An 18,405-nucleotide genomic window follows, 5' to 3' on the forward strand; every position below is an offset into this window, starting at 1 on the left:
TCAGCGCACTATCCGTCATCGGTACATTTTTGCTTCTAAATATTTCGCTTCTCGGTTTAATTATCCAGAAATGTCATCGGTTAGCCATCCGACTACTGGAATACCGAAAAAATGCAAAGAAAGAGACAAAGAGTTGAGGTCCAAAACCACCGGCGACGCTTCTCCTAAGCCAGTCGCTAGTACTCAGTGAGGTGCTTTCGCAGCCCCTGATACCCGCTACTTCTGATTCGCAGGCCTGTACTGAGACCCATTCAGAGTCCGGTATGCCACGAGATGCTTCACCTATGGAACCCGCAGATGTCTCTACCTTGGATGGGTCCAAAGCCGCTGTGCAGGCACCAGCTTCTGAGGGTGTATTCAGGCCTACAGATTTGTATATTAAACCGACACCACCTTCAGTATTAAGGCCAAAATCTCGATCTCTGTCTAAAAAACTGACGCCCAGGCCACATGTTCAGGCCCGTATGCCTAAAAAACAAATGATCAAAATGGCTGAAGATTTAATTATTCTTATCAGGGGTAGTCAACTAAGAGGCCTAGAGCTGAACTTGACTATGAATCTTCTGAACAGGACTCTGTTTCTTCTGACTCTTCTAATGAACAGGATTTGTCCATACCTACTTATGAGGACTCTGATGCAGAGGATTCCATTCCTTCTGCTTCTCCCCCTGAGGATTTTTCTTTTGGGGAAACTTTACATACCTTAAGGGAGCATTTCCACTGGGAAAGTCAGGATTTTTCAGAATACAAAAAGAGGCTTAGAGATTTCCTTCTTCTTCCTCAGCATAGGCCTTTGGCTATACCTCCTGTTCTAGACATTGTTGATGATGTGTTTTCAGAATCCAGTATAGCCCCTGATTCCCTGCCTCCGGCCCCTTGTAAGCCAGACAGATACTACAGGGTTCCTGACTCCCACAAATTCCTTTTCAAAAATCCTGTTGCAGACACTGAAACCATTAAGGCTTCTACTGCTAAAAATCCTACCCCTTCTGATAGAGACTCCAGGGTGCTGGATAGATGGGGTAAAAAGGTTTACACTTCTGCAACCCTGGCTATCGGGGCTTTAAACTGTCAATTCCATATGCTAAAATATCAACAGCATATCATGGGATTGCTTAAACAGAAAATGATGTTGATTTCTGACTGTGTGGAAAATAAGGATTTACAGGATTTATTGCATTCAGCTGAACAAGTTGGAAAACATACTTTGCAGTGTGGTTTTGATTCTTTGGAGGCCTCTTGCAGGGCTGCTGTTACTGGGTCTGTGCTTAGAAGGCATGCTTGTCTTAAGGAGCAATATCTGCCTGATCATGTTAAAGCAAAACTGTTGGATGCTCCTTTGCAGCAGGACCATCTGTTTGGCAATAAGGCTGAAGAAGTTCTAAAAAAGATGGAAGATAAAGCTAAATCTTTGCAAACTGTGAAAGATTTCTTACAAGTACAACCTCCAAGATTTAGTAGGCACTGGCCTACTAAGAACTGGTCCTTTGCAGTTCCTTCCAGAGCCACTCAAGCCAAACCCAGACATTCCAAAAGCACCAGGTTTCAGTCCCAAGGGACTTTCAGAACTAAGCCATGAGGTGCCTCCGCTTCAAAATCTGGAAACAACAAGACACCTCCCTATGGTAAACAGTCTCAATGACTTTCCTTTAAAATTACCAAGCACTTAGCTCTTTTCCCCCCTTTGGGGGGAAAACTGGCTCTTCATGCAAAAAACTTGTAACCCAGCACAGATGGGTTTTAAATATAGTGTCCCAGGGATACAGATTTCATTTCCACACATTTCCAACTCCAAAGGGATGGCCAGACCTGCCCCCAAATCAGTGGGCAGAGGCTCAGAAGCAAGTACTTTCCCTCCTAAACATGGGGGCAATTCAACTAGTACCAGAAGAGGAAAAGGGACAAGGTTTCTATTCCAGACTTTTCCTGGTACCCAGAAAAGACAAATCATGGCATCCAATTCTGGACCTGTCTACTGTAAACACCTTTCTGGACATTCCAGAATTCAAGATGTTGACTCTTCACCAGTTACTTCCTATGCTAGGCAAAGATGCCTGGTTGGCAACTCTAGATTTAAAAGAGGCTTACCTGCATATCCCAATCAGGGAATCTTGCAGAAGATACCTCCGCTTCAAAGCAGGCTACTTGCATTATCAGTTCTCTGCACTGCCCTTTGGCTTATCTACTACGCCCAGGGTATTTACAAAGTGCCTGGCTCCAGTAATTGCATTTTGCAGGCAAAGAAATATTCAAATATATCCATACCTGGACGATTGTCTAATTCAGGCAGAAAACAAGGCCATTCTTCTAAAACATCTGGTGTTTGTAAAAAGGGTTCTAAGTTGTCTAGGGTACACTATAAACGAAAAGAAATCACAACTGGTACCCTCTCAAAAAATTACATTCCTGGGTGCAAGCTTGAATACAACTGCCCAGATGGCTTTCCTTACACCAGAAAAGCAAATTCATTTGTTAACTTACTTCAAACAGGTGGCCACAAAAACCCTGCTATCTGCAATACAAATGCTGCAAGCCTTGGGGTTCATGGCCTCCTGCATTCTTCTAATTCCATATGCAAGACTGCATATGAGGAAACTTCAGTGATACTTAAAAAGTTTATGGAGTCAACATTGTCACAGCCTGGAAACAATGATTCCTACCATACCTTGCCTGCAACTAGAGTTCCTATGGTGGGTAGAGGCCTGCCACCAAAACAAGGGACTGCCATTCACACCACCCCCTGCCACCCAAACCCTAACTACAGATGCATCAGACTGTGCATGGGGGCTCATCTGGCAGGGAAGTGCATTCAGGGCAAATGGAGCCCAAATCAAATGCACCTTCATATCACTCAAAAAGAAATGCTAGCTGTACAGAATGCACTGACAGCCATCAAGGACTACCTTCTTCCAGGACAACTAATGGTGAAGACGGACAACACCACAGTTATGTGGTACATAAACAAGCAGGGGGGTACACATTCCTACCCCCTCTGCAGACTAGCCATGGCATTGTGGAACACGGCCTTGAGCTGTCAAGTACAACTATAAGCTCAATTCCTGCCAGGAAAGCTGAATATTTTGGCAGACGAACTAAGCAGAAATCTCATGGACCCACACGAATGGAAACTGGAACCACGGATTCTCAACATACTGACACGCAAATGGGGGAGCCCAGACATAGATCTTTTTGCCTCACCCCAGAACTACCAGTTGGACAAATTTTGCACAAGAACCCCTCACAAAAAAGCCTGGAAAGTGGATGCTCTGTCCTTCAGCTAGGAAAACCTATCAGTCTATGCCTTTCTCCCTCTGCCTCTGCTCTCCAAAGTTCTACTAAAAGTCAAACAGGACAAATCAAAAATGATTTTGATTGCTCCAGACTGGCCTCGCCAACCTGTCACAAATTTCTCCATGGCACCTCTCTCAGACACCTTCCATACTGTCTCAGCAGAACACCCAAATTCTGCACCCTCAGCTCCAAATATTTAATCTTGCAGCTTGGCTAATCACTTAAATTCCTCCTTAGCATCCCTCAGCAAACCTGTGATGGATGTCATTTTGGAGGCAAGAAGACCTAGTACTAGAAAATCTTATGCTGACAAATGGAAAAGATTCTGTGCCTGGAATCATTCTCAAGGGATGAGCACAGCAGTGCCCAATTTACCTCATATTTTGCAATACTTAACTGAGATGCTTCACAAGGGCCTGTCTTTTTCTAACATAAAAATCCATGCCTCAGCCATTTCAGCTCATTACAACACAGAACCCCCTCTCTTCTCTCATCCTCTGTTAAAGCAGTATCTCAGAGGGGCCAAAAACTTGAGGCCACCCAGGAGAGCTCCAACCCCTGCCTGGGACCTTAACTTTGTATTGGAGAAACTCACTCTACCTCCTTTCGAGCCAGCTGCTACTGCAGACTTAAAATTTATTTCCTGGAAAACAGCCTTCCTTTTAGCAATCACTTCAGGTAGAAGGATTTCTGAATTACAGGCCCTTATGGCAGTGGAGCCTTTCATCATCTTTCATGCAGACAGGATGTCACTCAGGACCAACCCATCCTTCATACCCCAGTGTGGCTCTTAATCATTCCATTCATTTGCCAACTTTCTTTCCCAATCCACAGAACAAGGGGGAGCGGATTCTGCATTCATTGGATGTACACAGACAACTTAGATTTTACTTAGGACTAAATCTCGAAGAAAATCTGAACAACTGCTGGTAGCATTTGCTGCAGGGGCAGAGGAAAAGGGTATTTCAAAGCAAACCATTTCCAAATGGATAAGCCATTGTATTCATTTCTGCTATAAGCACCATGGAAAACCTATCCCCCAGGGGATCAGATCCCATTCCACCAGGGCTGCATCTACTTCTACAGCCTTTCTCAGAGGTGTTTTTACCAGGGATATTGTAGAAGCTGCTACCTGGAGTTCAGTTCATACTTTCACCAAGCACTATCATTTACCAATTTTCTCTAAATCCAGAGCTGGCTTTGCCACTGCTGTTTTGCAGGGCCTTATAGCCGGTTCTGATGCTGCATGAATCCATCCTCCAAACCATAGCTTTGGGAATCTACCCAAATGTAATGACTGTAACAGTGAAACACGAAGAACATAGTGCAGTTGTGTACACTTATCATAAATGTAGATGTTCGAGTGTATTCACTGTTGCAGTCCTGGTTACCCTCCCTCCAGCCCCCTGTTTTTTCTCTTACTATGCCTCTCCTTTCTTTTACTACCCTTAAAAGCCTTTTTGGCGTATTTGCTTTTGTTTCGAGGTATATTTTTGTGTTTTAAATTATTTATTTATATTTTGGTCCCCATTTGGGGGGCATCTGACATCTGGGGCAAGAAAATGGTGTAATGGCGTCGGCTGCATGTTTTATAACCCTGACGACCTGACGTCATGGAAGAAGGCACAGTAACCGACCCAGGACCCAAGACTTTGTTAATCAGGCCAACTGAGGGCAACCTGCCAGCAGATTACCCAAATGTAATGACTGCAACAGTGAATACACTCGAACATCTACATTTATTGTAAGTGTACACAACTGTACTTTTCATGGGATGAGATGGCATAACTTTTCGGATGTGCTGAGGATGATAGTGTGGAGAAGGAGTCAGGTGATGTGGTAGCAGAGAATGGAACAGTTAAAATGTATGCAGCAATGATAGAAAGTAAAAGAAGAAAGCAGCAACAAACTAAGGAGGAGTCCAGTTTTGGTGAAATGGAGAGTGCAGCAGTTAAAACTTATGCAGCAGGGACAACAGGTAAAAAATGAGAACAGCGACAAACTATAAGTAAATCTGTTGTAAAAAAATGAGAGAAGGCCAGCTGTGAGAATAAGAACAAAAATGAGACTATAATAAATATTATATATGAGACAATTTATTAACTGTTCTTTAATTTAATTAAAGCCCAAGAAATTTGGTCTTTTATACATATAGCAACAAATACTTTTTGTGACCTAACATTTGAATCTGAGGGACTGATACTAAAATTTCTAGAACTGTGTGACATAAGGACATTTATTAATGGAGCATTTTTTTTATTTTTTTTTGGGGAGAAAGTTAAAAGTTTTAAAAAAATGTTACTCTGACAAAGACACATGTGTGGTAATTCAGTATTTATTTGGTCAGTGTGTACTGCCTGCAGTGTACTTCATGCTCTAACAGCTAGATTACAGGCATAATTATCTGAAACAAAATGCATCATCATTTATTGAAGCCTCTGCAATGTCTGCTTATCTTTTGGCGGTGACATTTGCACAGTTGTTCAGATCTTTATTTTTTAATGGAGCAAGTTTCAGCCTCTCCTTATATTGTAATAAAATCTGTGTATTTCAGGCTTCTCACTCGGATTTTATACTTGTTAAGCAAACTAGAAAGTTTGCTTGCCTAATTTATTCAACAGCCGCATCAGCCATTTGTGTCTTTTTGTGTCTGACCACCGCACAAATACATCACTGGTTATTTTATTTTCTGCATGTACAGGTGTGTGTGTGTGTGTGTGTGTGTGTGTGTGTGTGTGTGTGTGTGTGTGTGTGTGTGTGTGTGTGTGTGTGTTTTCTGAATTGCCCTGTGTGTTTACTATTAGGCCACAGGTGTGACCACAACAAAGTGGAGAGCAAAATCTTTTTCTGTTCCACGTGTGAGAGGAAGAAGAATTTTGCCTTGAAATTCTGTTTGTTATGGAGCTCACAGTGGCAGTGCAGTGTTAGATGTAGGAAAAGAACCATGTAATTGGCTGTACACATATAAATGCTGTGATCCAGACAGACAAGAAGTTAATGTTTTGCCATTTACACTTGAAATAAATGTTGAGTTTTACTAGAATATCTGTTTACTGTTCCTCTTGAGAGTGCATTTTCATTGTAAGGACTTCTTACTTTTGTAGCATGTGACCTTAATTTATTGTTTGTGCATTTGGTAAAAAAGATTTAAACTAAATCCAATTTGTCATGTTTATTTTAAATGTAAAAATAAAAATAATGAGAAATGGTAACTTACGGTGACTTGGGAGAGATGTCCAAGTAACTGGATAGTGGCACCAGACCTTTCCACTGTCCTGTTTTGGAAGAATGTTCCTATTTAGTGGCCTGATTAAAGATGCGTTTATTTTTGGACGTATGCCCCTATTTTCAAGCTTGGTTTACCCCTTCACACAATTTTCTGAATCCACCTTATCACATGTGATTTTTGAAGCTGTCTAGTACACAGAAAACGACACCACATTTCCAGTGTACTAGTGGCAACAATAATGTAAAGAATGAGGACACACATTTTGCAACTCACTTTTTCTGAAGCAAAAATAAATGATCTTGTGTGGTAGAATTTTGTAATACAGTTCATTAATGTTTACCAATTTTACACTATCTCATAATGTGCTTAATTTTTTTCATAATTTTTGTCACTCTCTGTTTTTTTAAACATGTGTTTATGAGTAGTATCCCACATTCCTACAAGAAGCGGGAAGAATTGTGCACTATCTGGTATTCAGATTTTATGCTAATTAGCTGTCAACATTTTTAGATGGATGTTCCTATTTTTCAGGAGTCTTTGTTCCTATTTTCAGTGTCGGCAGGTTGAGATGTATGAATGGCACATTTGGGGGCCCTGGTCCATTACCTTGCCTTGCCTTAGGCTTTATTTAAACATTTTTTGCTTGTTATAGAGCCATTGTCACTTGAAATTGTGTTTGATGTGAACATTTTGCATGTTAGGAATTTTCTTGCTAGTGGTTTATTTTAGTGAGTGAGTGATTATGTATTAAGACAAATATAATACAATGACAGATTTTTTTGTCTGTCTTCACAGGCACGCAAATGTTTGGTCCCATATTTGTGAGTGTGTGTGTGTGTTTGTGGTTCATGAGTAATGTTTCTAGCATCACATTGTCTAATTACTTCACTATAGTTACTATACTGAATCATATATTAAATTAGTACAAGGAAATGTGTGCAATGCAATACATCTTTTAGACATAATAACAGAAACATTTCCTTTTGTGCATTAAAAGTTCAGAATTTTCATAATATCTGAGGAACTACTATAAATCAAACTTCTTCATTCAGGTTTATTTTATCACTTACTCAGACACTATAGTTATGTGGTTTACTCTGCTGGTGTTCATTGGAAGACCAGCTGAAGAAGCTCTAATTGAAAGTAGCAGAGAGCAGCAGAGAAATTAACAAAATACCTTGCTGATAGATTGTTAAGAGAAAAGTTTTAAAAACATACTGTTATTTGTCTTTTTCCTCTTCTTGCAAAGTGAACATGTTATTTGTTGGGATATGCCTATCAAAGATGGGCCTCATCTGTGAACAAAATGCAGCATTGCTTATAAACCTGAATAATAACTGTTTTCTGCTTTTCAGAATAAAGAGACTTGGTTATAGCTTAGTGAAGCCTGGGATAAGGATGCACGGCCGAGTAAGAGTTAATTTACTGAAGCAGGCTGTGTGTCCTGGAAAATTTGAGCTACCATTGTTGAACTGAACATTCTGTACTTCTTGAACATTCTGCACTAACTGTTGGTTTGGGGTAATTTTTGATAAACATGTTTACCACAGGTGTTTTTCCATAGCCAACTGTCAACGGTCAGAAATGTAACAAAAAGTTGTTTTGCTTGCAGTATAAAAGTTGATGTCAGTAAACAAGTTGACCAGAGGAGGAGATCATCTTGGCCAACATGATGTGTAATCTGGTTAGGTGCTAATAAAGAAGTTTTTTAATCACCTGAGGCAGATGTGACTCGTCTGAATTTTTCTTCTGACATTTTGGTCCTTCGGACCGGAAACCTCTACGAAGATACGGATCAGACCGACAGAGAGACCGAAAAACCTGTGCAGGTGAGGGTTTGTCATCTTAAGATTCCCTCGACTGAAAGCCCTCCGACTGATTTGTCATTGAGAGGAGGCCGGCCGCTCTCTGATCCCTATCTGAGGGACGGTTTCCGAACGAAAAGGGGAAACGGAGTCTCATCTGGTTCAGGTAGGATGAAAACTAAATTTTCTTTTAATTTAATTTAATCTTGTTGACAAGGGTTTTATTTTTAGTTAAGGGTGGGTAGGATTACTTGTTAAGATTATTTTGTTAGGATCACCCATTAAGATAGCCCCATTTTATAATAAGCCCTGTAAAATAACTTTGATACAGTCCTAAAGTAAGAAATCTAGGGGAAGCATGGGTTTGAGTTGCTGCAAGTGTGAGAGTGATATCTGTTTAAATGTTGATGCTAAGTATATGAAAGGTTTAAACAAAAATAATGTTACATTTTTGAAAAAGTGGAAGTTGAAATATGATTTTGATGGTACACTGAATAAGAATGCCTGTGCAAAATTGGTTAGAGATTTGAAAAGAGATGAGGGAACTAGAACTAAAAAGCAAAGACAATTGGGATTTCCCCAAGCACAAAAATTGTTAGAAGAGGCAAATAAACGAGCTATAAAAGAAAAACAGTGCCAGGAAAAAAAAAATAAATCAAAAGGGATCACTGTTGCTAAGTGGAAAAGTAGCTTTATTTTTAGGTAAGGAGGATGAGCATACAGTTTGTGCGGTACAAAGGCAGGCAACTGCCCCACCATATGGGGAAATTGCTGCTGCCGTACCGGCAGAACCTCCTCAATATCAGTCTGAAGGTGTGGGATCTGTACAGTAGGGTGGGTTATTGGCTGCTCAAGGAAATGTTGTGACCCCTCCAATTTACCCGCAAATTCCCGTAGTACCCAAGATTGCTTTGCAACAGGTAGACCAACCTATGCAGTTAAGGTCAGGACCAGCAGGGCAAAGACGTTGGGCCATTAAACTTTCTGTCTACTCAGAAGCTCTTCCCTTAATACAAGTTGCAAACCCACAAGCAGGGGATGTTGGACAAGATACACCAAAAACACTAGATGTCCGAAAATAAGCAGCCCAAATGCGATAGATAACTTGTTATACTTTAATAGATTCTGGTACCTCGCCTTCATAAGGAATATCTACCATGAACAAATCCAACGCTTATAAACCAACAGCCATAGTCAATTAAACAATTAAGTAATTAAACAATATAAATTCATTTAGTGTTTTTGGTATATTTTTTTGGGGTTTTCGTATTTTGAATAAGATGTTGGACAAGAGCCAACTATTTTAGTTTATCGTCCCTGGGCTAGAGAGGATATAAAATGAGCTACAGATGGTATTCCTCATCCCAAGGATAATTTCCAAAAATTTTCTGAGGACATAGTTGGTATGTGTTTAAGTTATCATCTAAATGGTTTAGAAGTAGAACAAGTAGTGCGACAAATCCTGGGTCCAGATTGGCATTTAGTTTGTGGTACTTGGACATGTAAGGCAGATGACGGCACTACATTAAAGCATAATTCTGGGGTGTTAGACACGCGAGTCACTGATCTGTTAAAGAGAATTTCTGATAAGTGGCGTCCAAGAGCAGATTGGACAGTAATAAATCAGTACATTCAAAATGATGATGAATCTGTAGATCACTATGTTGTAAGATTGACAGAAGTGTTCAATAACCATTGTGGAATGATGATTCTGCAGGATCAGACCAATGATAGTCCGTATGAACAGCAATAGAAAAATGCTTTTCTTAAAGGTTGTAAGGCTCCGATAAGTAGTTTTATAACCAAGCATGTGGTAGATCATAGAACATGTAGACTGCAACCTTTGTTTGAATATGCATGGCATGCTGAGCGACATTTCAATTTGAAAAAGAAAAAGGAAGTACAAGTGCTAGCAGTAGGGGATGATGGTGGTATATTCTTGGTACAGGACCAAAGGGGGCAAGGGTGCCGTGGTGGCATAAAAAAAACGTGGGGGCCCGAAATGAGACACGTTAAATGAACCGGGTGGACATTCAGCGGAATATGAGGGAAGGTTAAAACGTGGAGAATGTTTTAAGTGTGGTAGACGTGGGCATTTCGCTGCCGACTGTGAAGAGTGGCAACATCCCCCACAGCTTATGAACAAGGGCTCCGCATGACTATATGATAGTAAAGGAAGGCGCCAAATTCATTATTGTGATCATTGTAGAGAAGAAGAAAGTGAGAATGATTGTGATGATGATGAGGCAGACACTCTCTGCGATGAATGTCAGAACACTTATAAGGAAGGGCGGGATTGTGACTGTGAAGTCATAAACCTGGCAAATTTGGGTATTGCTATGCATCTAGATCAAAAACCCATGATAGAGTTTTTGGTTGAGGGACAAAAAGTGGAGTTTTTATGTGATTCAGGTGCATCGCGTACACTTTTGGGTCCAGCAGTTCTGCCTCCGAACTGCGAAACAGATGAGTTTGTCCCTGTGAAAGCGGCAAATGGGAAAATCTATAAGGAACCACTGTCTCATCCTCTATTGTTCACAGATCCGCAAACAAACCAAATTGTTAGGTGTAGGGTAATTATATCGAAAGTTTGTCCAGTTAATTTGCTGGGAAGAGATTTGATGCATTTGTTTGGAATAGCGGCAATTCCCACACCTAAAGGCATTGAGGCGAAAAGGTTAGCGGATGGCTTGGTGGTACAGGGAGTACAAGACTTGTTTTACTGGTATAGCCAGGACTTGATTTCAAACGGCCCGGGGAGGGTTGATACAGATTTGATCAACCTAGCTTTAAGTAAATCTAGGAGCGGTCACCGCAGGTTGCGGTGCACTTACATTGTACAATGTTCTATGGAAAGGCCCCTGGTCCGGATAAAGAATTTGAAAAAGAATTCTTTAAGCACAAACGTGCAAGGATAATTTTGAATGATATGTTTTGGGATACGCAAGGTAATACAGCAGTGACCTGTACTTTGACCAAGGAAATGAGTTCTTTATATCGCTCAGGTTATAGACCACATATTTCAATTACTAAAGCGGTGGGAACACATTGGGTAGATTTGGCGAAAAAGGTAACGAATTGGGACACAATATCCGAAAGTCAGTTGAAAGATCAACAGAGCCAGGTACAAAGATTAAATTGGGTGACTTGGGCACAACCAAGTGTGCACTTCAGATATGACAAAACAGAAAGGGCATGACAAATCCTCCTAACTCAAGAGGAGGATAGTGTGTTAAGTGCCTTACCTGTAGATTTATGGTCAAAAGGTAAAGGGGATGTGGGACTGATGAAAACAGCAGGTGAAGTTTGTATAACTCCAAAGTCAGGTTTTACACCTTGTAAGCACCAATACCCGCTAAGTAAACAAGCAGAGGAAGGAATTAAGCCAGTTATTGAGCAGCTAAAACAGGTAGGAATTCTTGTTGAATGCCCAGATTCACCCTGCAATACTCCGTTGTTTCCTGTGAAGAAACCGGATGGGTCATGGAGGTTGGTTCAGGATTTACAAGCAGTTAATTTGGCTGTGATCCCAAGAGCACCAGTGGTCCCTGACCCCTATACATTACTTAATGATTTACTACCTCAGCACAGATATTTTTCTGTCATAGATATAAGCAATGCTTTTTTTCTCCATACCACTACATAAGGAGAGTAGATTTTGGTTTGCATTCACTTATCAAGGTAAAAGATACACCTACACCAGATTGCCACAGGGTTATTGTGAGAGTCCGACAATATTTGCACAAGAAATGGCTGCAAATTTAGCTCAGTTTGTTCCCCCAGAGGGAAGCCAGGTTCTGTTGTATGTAGATGATATTTTGTTGGCCTCACCCACGCAGGAAAGTTGTAGAAAGGATACCCTTGCCCTTCTTAGTTTTTTAGCTGAGCAAGGACATAAGGTAAATAAAGAAAAGTTACAACTGTGGAAAGCACAAGTAAAGTACTTGGGTTATTTAATTTCGCAGGCAGGTAGACAATTGGAGAACAAAAGAAATCAAACAATTCTTGAGGCACCTATGCCCACAACTAAGCGGGAGATGATGTCCTTTTTGGGTGTGACTAATTTTTGTAGAAGTTGGATCCCTAATTATGCTGAGGAAGTAGGGTCATTGACCGCACTAATGTATGACACTCCCATGGCAGCTAAGAATGATATACAGTGAACAAATACGGCAATACAGGCATTTAATAGACTTAAGCAATTGATAGCAGGATCCTCTGTTTTGGGTTTTCACAACTATTCGTTTATACAAATGGTTGATCGTAAAGGAGGATATATGACTTCAGTTCTGGTACAAGTACATGGGGATAAACAGAGACCGATAGCTTTCTACTTCTCCATATTAGATCCTGTTGCAAGAGCATTGCCGCATTGTGTTCAAGCTGTAGTGGCAGCCGCCATGGCAGTACAAGCCTCAGCATCATTAGTTTTGTTTCACCCATTACAATTGTGGGTTCCACATTCAGTAGCTACTATACTTTTGCAAGATAAGATAACCTTTTTATCTCCTAGTCGACATTTGTCATGTATGACAGTGCTGCTGACACAGCCTCATATGACCATAGAAAGATGTACTACTCTTAATCCGGCGACACTTTTGCCGACTCCAGAAGAAGGTACTCCACACGTTTGTTTAGAGAGCATTCATGACAAAGTGCTTCCCTGACCAGATTTAACGGATATTCCTTTGATAGATTCTGATCTCGTTTTGTTTGTAGATGGATCAGCAAAGAAAGACACTGTAGGAAAAACACTAGTAGGGTATGCTGTCACCACAGAAACTGAAGTTTTGGAGGCAAAAAGATTGTCAAACATTTATTCTGCACAAGCAGCTGAGTTGGTGGCTTTGACTCGAGCTTGTACCTTAGGGGAGGGTAAGAAAGTGACAATTTATACAGGTAGTCAATATGCTTTCTCCACTGTACATGTTTTCGCTCAACAATGGAAGAATAGGGGAATGGTTACTGCGACAGGCAAACCAATAAATCACAGAGATTTAATTTTACAGTTGTTAGATGCAGTGCAACTACCACTTCAGATAGCGATATGTAAATGTTCCGCACATACCAACAGAAAAGATCCTGTCTCCATGGAAATGCCCTTGCTGATATGGCTGCAAAAAAGGCAGCTCAAGAAAATGATTTGCTTTTACATGACAATGATTTAGAGCCCGGACACCTCTTAGATTTAGAGACACTAAAAGTAATGCAAACATTGACAACACAGAAGGAAAAATGTTATTGGGTAAAATATGGTATCACTCAACAGGATGGGTTGTATAGGGCATCAGATGGCAAAATGGTATTACCCTCAAACCTTTTTAGGTATGCGGCATTGGTTAGCCATGGACCTGCCCATGTAGGAGTACACATGATGATTCAAATAGTGACTAAGGTGTTTTGGTGTAAGGGGTTTTCAACTTATGCAAAGCAATTCTGTTTATCTTGTTTATTATGTGCAAAGTATCATGCTCAGGGGGGAGTTAAAAAGTCTCAGCAGGCATTCCCTACCCCTTCATATCCATTCCACACACTCTGTATGGACTTTATTGAATTGACACCCTCAGAGGGAAAAAGGTTCTGTTTAGTCATTATTGATGCTTTTTCTAAATGGGTAGAAGCTTTTCCAGTAAAGCATCCGAATGCACAGACAGTAGCAAAACTTTTGACTACAGAAATAATTCTCCGATTTGGTTTACCAAGACGCATTTACAGTGATAATGGGTCTCATTTTGTTAACCAGATTGTTCAGAAGTTGGGTCAAGTGTTTCAAATTGATCTCAAGTACCATTGTGCTTACCATCCCCAGTCAGCTGGACTGGTAGAAAGACACAACGGTGTCTTGAAGAGTAAGCTCCGCAAACTGATGGCAGAAACACATAGATCATGGACTTCGTGCCTTCCTTTGGCACTCCTGTATATGCAAATCTCACCCTCCTACAAAGGACTTGCACCATTTGAACTTTTGTTTGGGAGACCATATTACGTCCCGCAGTGGCAAGGATTGTTGCCAGCGGAATGTGGGGGGGGGGGGGTGAGGATCTAGCGGATTATATGAAGAAGCTGATAAATGTCAAGTCTCTTGTAACCAATGACTCCTTTGCAGATTCCAGAAATGAAACCTTGTTAAGTGTGGTACCCGGGGACTGGGTGTGGATCCGAATTGTGAAGAGAAAGAATTGGTCATCCCCCAGGTGGGAAGGCCCATGCCAATTACTTATCTCGACACCTACAGCTGTAATGATCGCTGAGAGGACTTCGTGGATTCATATCACCCACTGTAAAAAACTCAAGACTTTTTTCCTTCTGCCATTGATATTGGTCAAACTCCATCGGACCTCTGAGCGCAAAGTCTGGCTACAAAGGGGGATTAGCCCAATAGGGTTAGTTCGTCTCAAACCCAGTGAAGAAACCAACGGTGTGAGGTAGTCCTTAGGGAGGATGGCCATGTTCAACTGGAACTTGAACGGTTACATGATGATGATTTTGGTGGCAAAAGTAAATATGTCCATACGAGAAGGAACAGTTGCAAGAGAAAAAGGAATGGTGGTGCTGCAAGCGCAAACAGGTGTTACTACTGTGTTTAAGGTGAAACTTTGTGAAGTAATCTTGAACTGCTCTAAATGGAACAATAATGATTTCTTGACTCATGCAAAATACTTGTACAATAGAGACTGTACGTCCTGGCCAAATGTTTGGTGGTCAACAGATGTGAATGGATGGGAAACAAGTGGTGCAGTGATACCAGAGAAAGATAAAAGCAGGCAACAAAGAATAAAAATTGTGCATTTCCAAGGTACCGAAGTAATTACTATAACCATTGTGTCACCACAAGAAAGTTACTCAGGAGTTTATGGAATCGGAGTGTCTTTTCCAATTGGAACTGATCCTTTGGGGACCCTCCAACTTAAAGTGTAAAGCCTTAAAAATGCTACAAGTAAAGCAGATTTTGCCTTCACAGAAGAAGAACAATTGTTACTCGAGACGGGATTCGTACACCATAATGAATGGTTATCTTGGGTTAGATATAGTACCTGAGAGGCACATCGTGAAAACTGTGTTTCTTGTGCTGAAGGTAAACAGCAACTAGCGACAGTCCCATTGATGCGAGATGAAGGTAACCTAACGTGTCTGTTAAAATTATTCTTCAACAAAACTGAAGATAAATGCAAAAATGAAACTCAGCGTTTTCCAGTCATAAGCAAAGTTGAGAAACCACCTGCAGCGATTTCCTATCCAGGTTCGTATATGTGCATTTCCAGAGATGGCACAGGGAAGAATTATGGCAATATGGGACAGAACTATTGCAATGTTACTGTGAATGGCAATGAAAATCCATTTCTGGAGAACCAAACTCATAGTTTAGCAGTTGTATGGTGGTTATGTGGAGACAACAAACTCAGATCAAGGCTTACGATTCCCTGGAAGGGAACTTGTGCACTTGTAAAGTTAATTCTGCCATTCTACATTTTCCCAGTTCCAGCAAGCAATTTCGTAAGAGAACCTGAAATAAAGCCAAAGTGGTTGAGTAGGAGAAAAAGAGAGGCATCGAAGCAATCCTTCGATAACGGTGTCTACATCGATAGCATTGGCGTACCAAGAGGCGTACCTGATGAATACAAAGCAATAAACCAAATAGCAGTTGGTTTTACATCCATCTTTGTCTGGATTCAACCTAATAAGAATGTGGACTGGATCAACTACATTTACTATAACCAGCAGCGTTTTGTGAACTATACCAAAGATGCATTGAAAGGAATTGCTGAACAACTAGAGGCCACTTCGAAGGTGGCATGGCAGAATCAAATTGCGTTGGATATGCTCCTGGCCAAAGAAGGAGGAGTGTGCAAGATGTTTGGGACTTTCTGTTGTACGTACATTCCAAACAACACTGCCTCTGACGGAAGTATCACTCGAGCTTTGAAAGGTTTGGAAATGTTATCCGAAGAATTGGCAGAGAACTCTGGGGTAAGTAATCCCTTTACAGACTTTCTACAAGCGTGGTTTGGAAAATGGAGTCATCTCATCAGCAGTTTCCTGGTGTCCGTTGGAGTCGCTGTGGCTATCGTGGTGGTATGTGGTTGCTGTTGTATACCCTGTATCAGAGGTCTTCTACAAAGACTGGTTGATACTGCTGTTACGAAGACGATGTACCAGCAATTGCAACAGACTGGTGAAAGTGAATACATTGAAATGTGACTTTTTGCAAATGTTTTTGAAGTTTAAAAGTTTGTCTTGCCAATGAAGTAATGTATGCAAAGAAAAACTTAGTTTTTACCATATATTGCTGAAATAAAAAGACAAATAAAAAGTGTTTTCAGGGGGGAAATGTTAAGAGAAAAGTTTTAAAAACATACTGTTATTTGTCTTTTTCCTCTTCTTGCAAAGTGAACATGTTATTTGTTGGGATATGCCTATCAAAGATGGGCCTCATCTGTGAACAAAATGCAGCATTGCTTATAAACCTGAATAATAACTGTTTTCTGCTTTTCAGAATAAAGAGACTTGGTTATAGCTTAGTGAAGCCTGGGATAAGGACGCACGGCCGAGTAAGAGTTAATTTACTGAAGCAGGCTGTGTGTCCTGGAAAATTTGAGCTACCATTGTTGAACTGAACATTCTGTACTTCTTGAACATTCTGCACTAACTGTTGGTTTGGGGTAATTTTTGATAAACATGTTTACCACAGGTGTTTTTCCATAGCCAACTGTCAACAGTCAGAAATGTAACAAAAAGTTGTTTTGCTTGCAGTATAAAAGTTAATGTCAGTAAACAAGTTGACCAGAGGAGGAGATCATCTTGGCCAACATGATGTGTAATCTGGTTAGCTGCTAATAAAGAAGTTTTTCATCACCTGAGGCAGATGTGACTCTTCTGAATTTTTCTTCTGACATAAATGTAAACTTGTGAGATACATTTAAAAATAATGACTCAAATCTTTCTTTTACAGAAGAAAGTCCAAATAATTTGAAAACTGTTTATTATGAATTTTAAATTCAGTTTTACATGTACAATGTACAGTCAACTTATGTCACAGTAGAACATATTATATACCAAGGTCATAGTTTTAATTACTAAAAGGATCTGATCTTATCTTAGTCACTATTCCTCAAGTTAGGGTCTAGGATCCAATATCGGATCTTAGCCGGCATACTTAGACAAACAGCTTAGCTCAAGCTCCTCTCCTGCCATGATGCTCTGCTGCCCTCTAACCCCTCAGATCTCCTTTGCCGCTTGATCTGGACAGACGCAGATTGCTCAGCTCCTCGTGGGTACTAAGTAGGTTCTCTGTTTTTTTTTTGTGGTTTCCCTCTTATTTAGGTTTCTTTTTGAATTGTAGTGTGTTTGTTATTGTGGTAGTTATTCCCTTCCCTTCCTCTCCCGTTCAGCATTTAGACTTTTATTTTTTTGGCGTCCTTTTTCTTGGGGGTTTAGCCATTGCTTTAACCTTTGTAAAGGTAGCTTGTTGCTCTGTTTAGTGAGTTGTTGGTTAGTGTTCTAGTATGGAATGGATTATTTGGGTTTTGATCTCTGCTTGCTTTTGGGCCTATGTACCCAGAATTTCCTTCAGCAGTGTTGTTGGGGTTTGATACATGGTGGACAAACCTTTGGGTTTTAAAAGATGCTCTTCATGTGGTCGGAAAATGCCTGTTTTCGACTCACATGAGAAGTGTCTCTACTGTCTCGCCAGCGACCATCTGGAGGTTGAGTGCAGTATTTGCTCTGCCTTCAACCGCAGAGCCCTGGTCGACTGCCAAAACAAATCACTAATTAAAGGGTAAGTAAAAGGGTGCACCTTGGTCACTGCTACCCTGACCAAAGCGGGCCCTTCAGAGAAGAAGAAGAAGGCTCCTCCAGTCGAGGAGGTCCCTTCCAAGTGACTCCGGCTGTTGAATCCAAAGTCCTCAGATCCGACTCCAGCCAGGTCGGTGTTGAATCCGAGATCTTCGAGTCCCAGAGTCCTTAGAGAGTCCATCCCTGTATCCGACTCCAGATCCTCGGATCCTACACTGTCGCTTCCCACCCCTGGATCCAAGGCTCCGGAGCCAAGACCCACGGATCCAAGGATAGGTGCATTGT

General features: G+C 40.9%; 1 protein-coding gene across 2 annotated transcripts in view; it reads left to right on the top strand.

The window, feature by feature from the left end:
* Positions 1-18,405, top strand: part of AK4 (adenylate kinase 4) — a 735,109-nt gene that overhangs the window by 509,177 nt on the left and 207,527 nt on the right. The gene's annotated exons all lie outside the window — the stretch shown is intronic.

Source organism: Protopterus annectens, chromosome 10.part0 (assembly GCF_019279795.1).
Source record: "Protopterus annectens isolate FY-2018-M chromosome 10.part0, PAN1.0, whole genome shotgun sequence".
Lineage (NCBI taxonomy): Eukaryota > Metazoa > Chordata > Ceratodontiformes > Protopteridae > Protopterus > Protopterus annectens.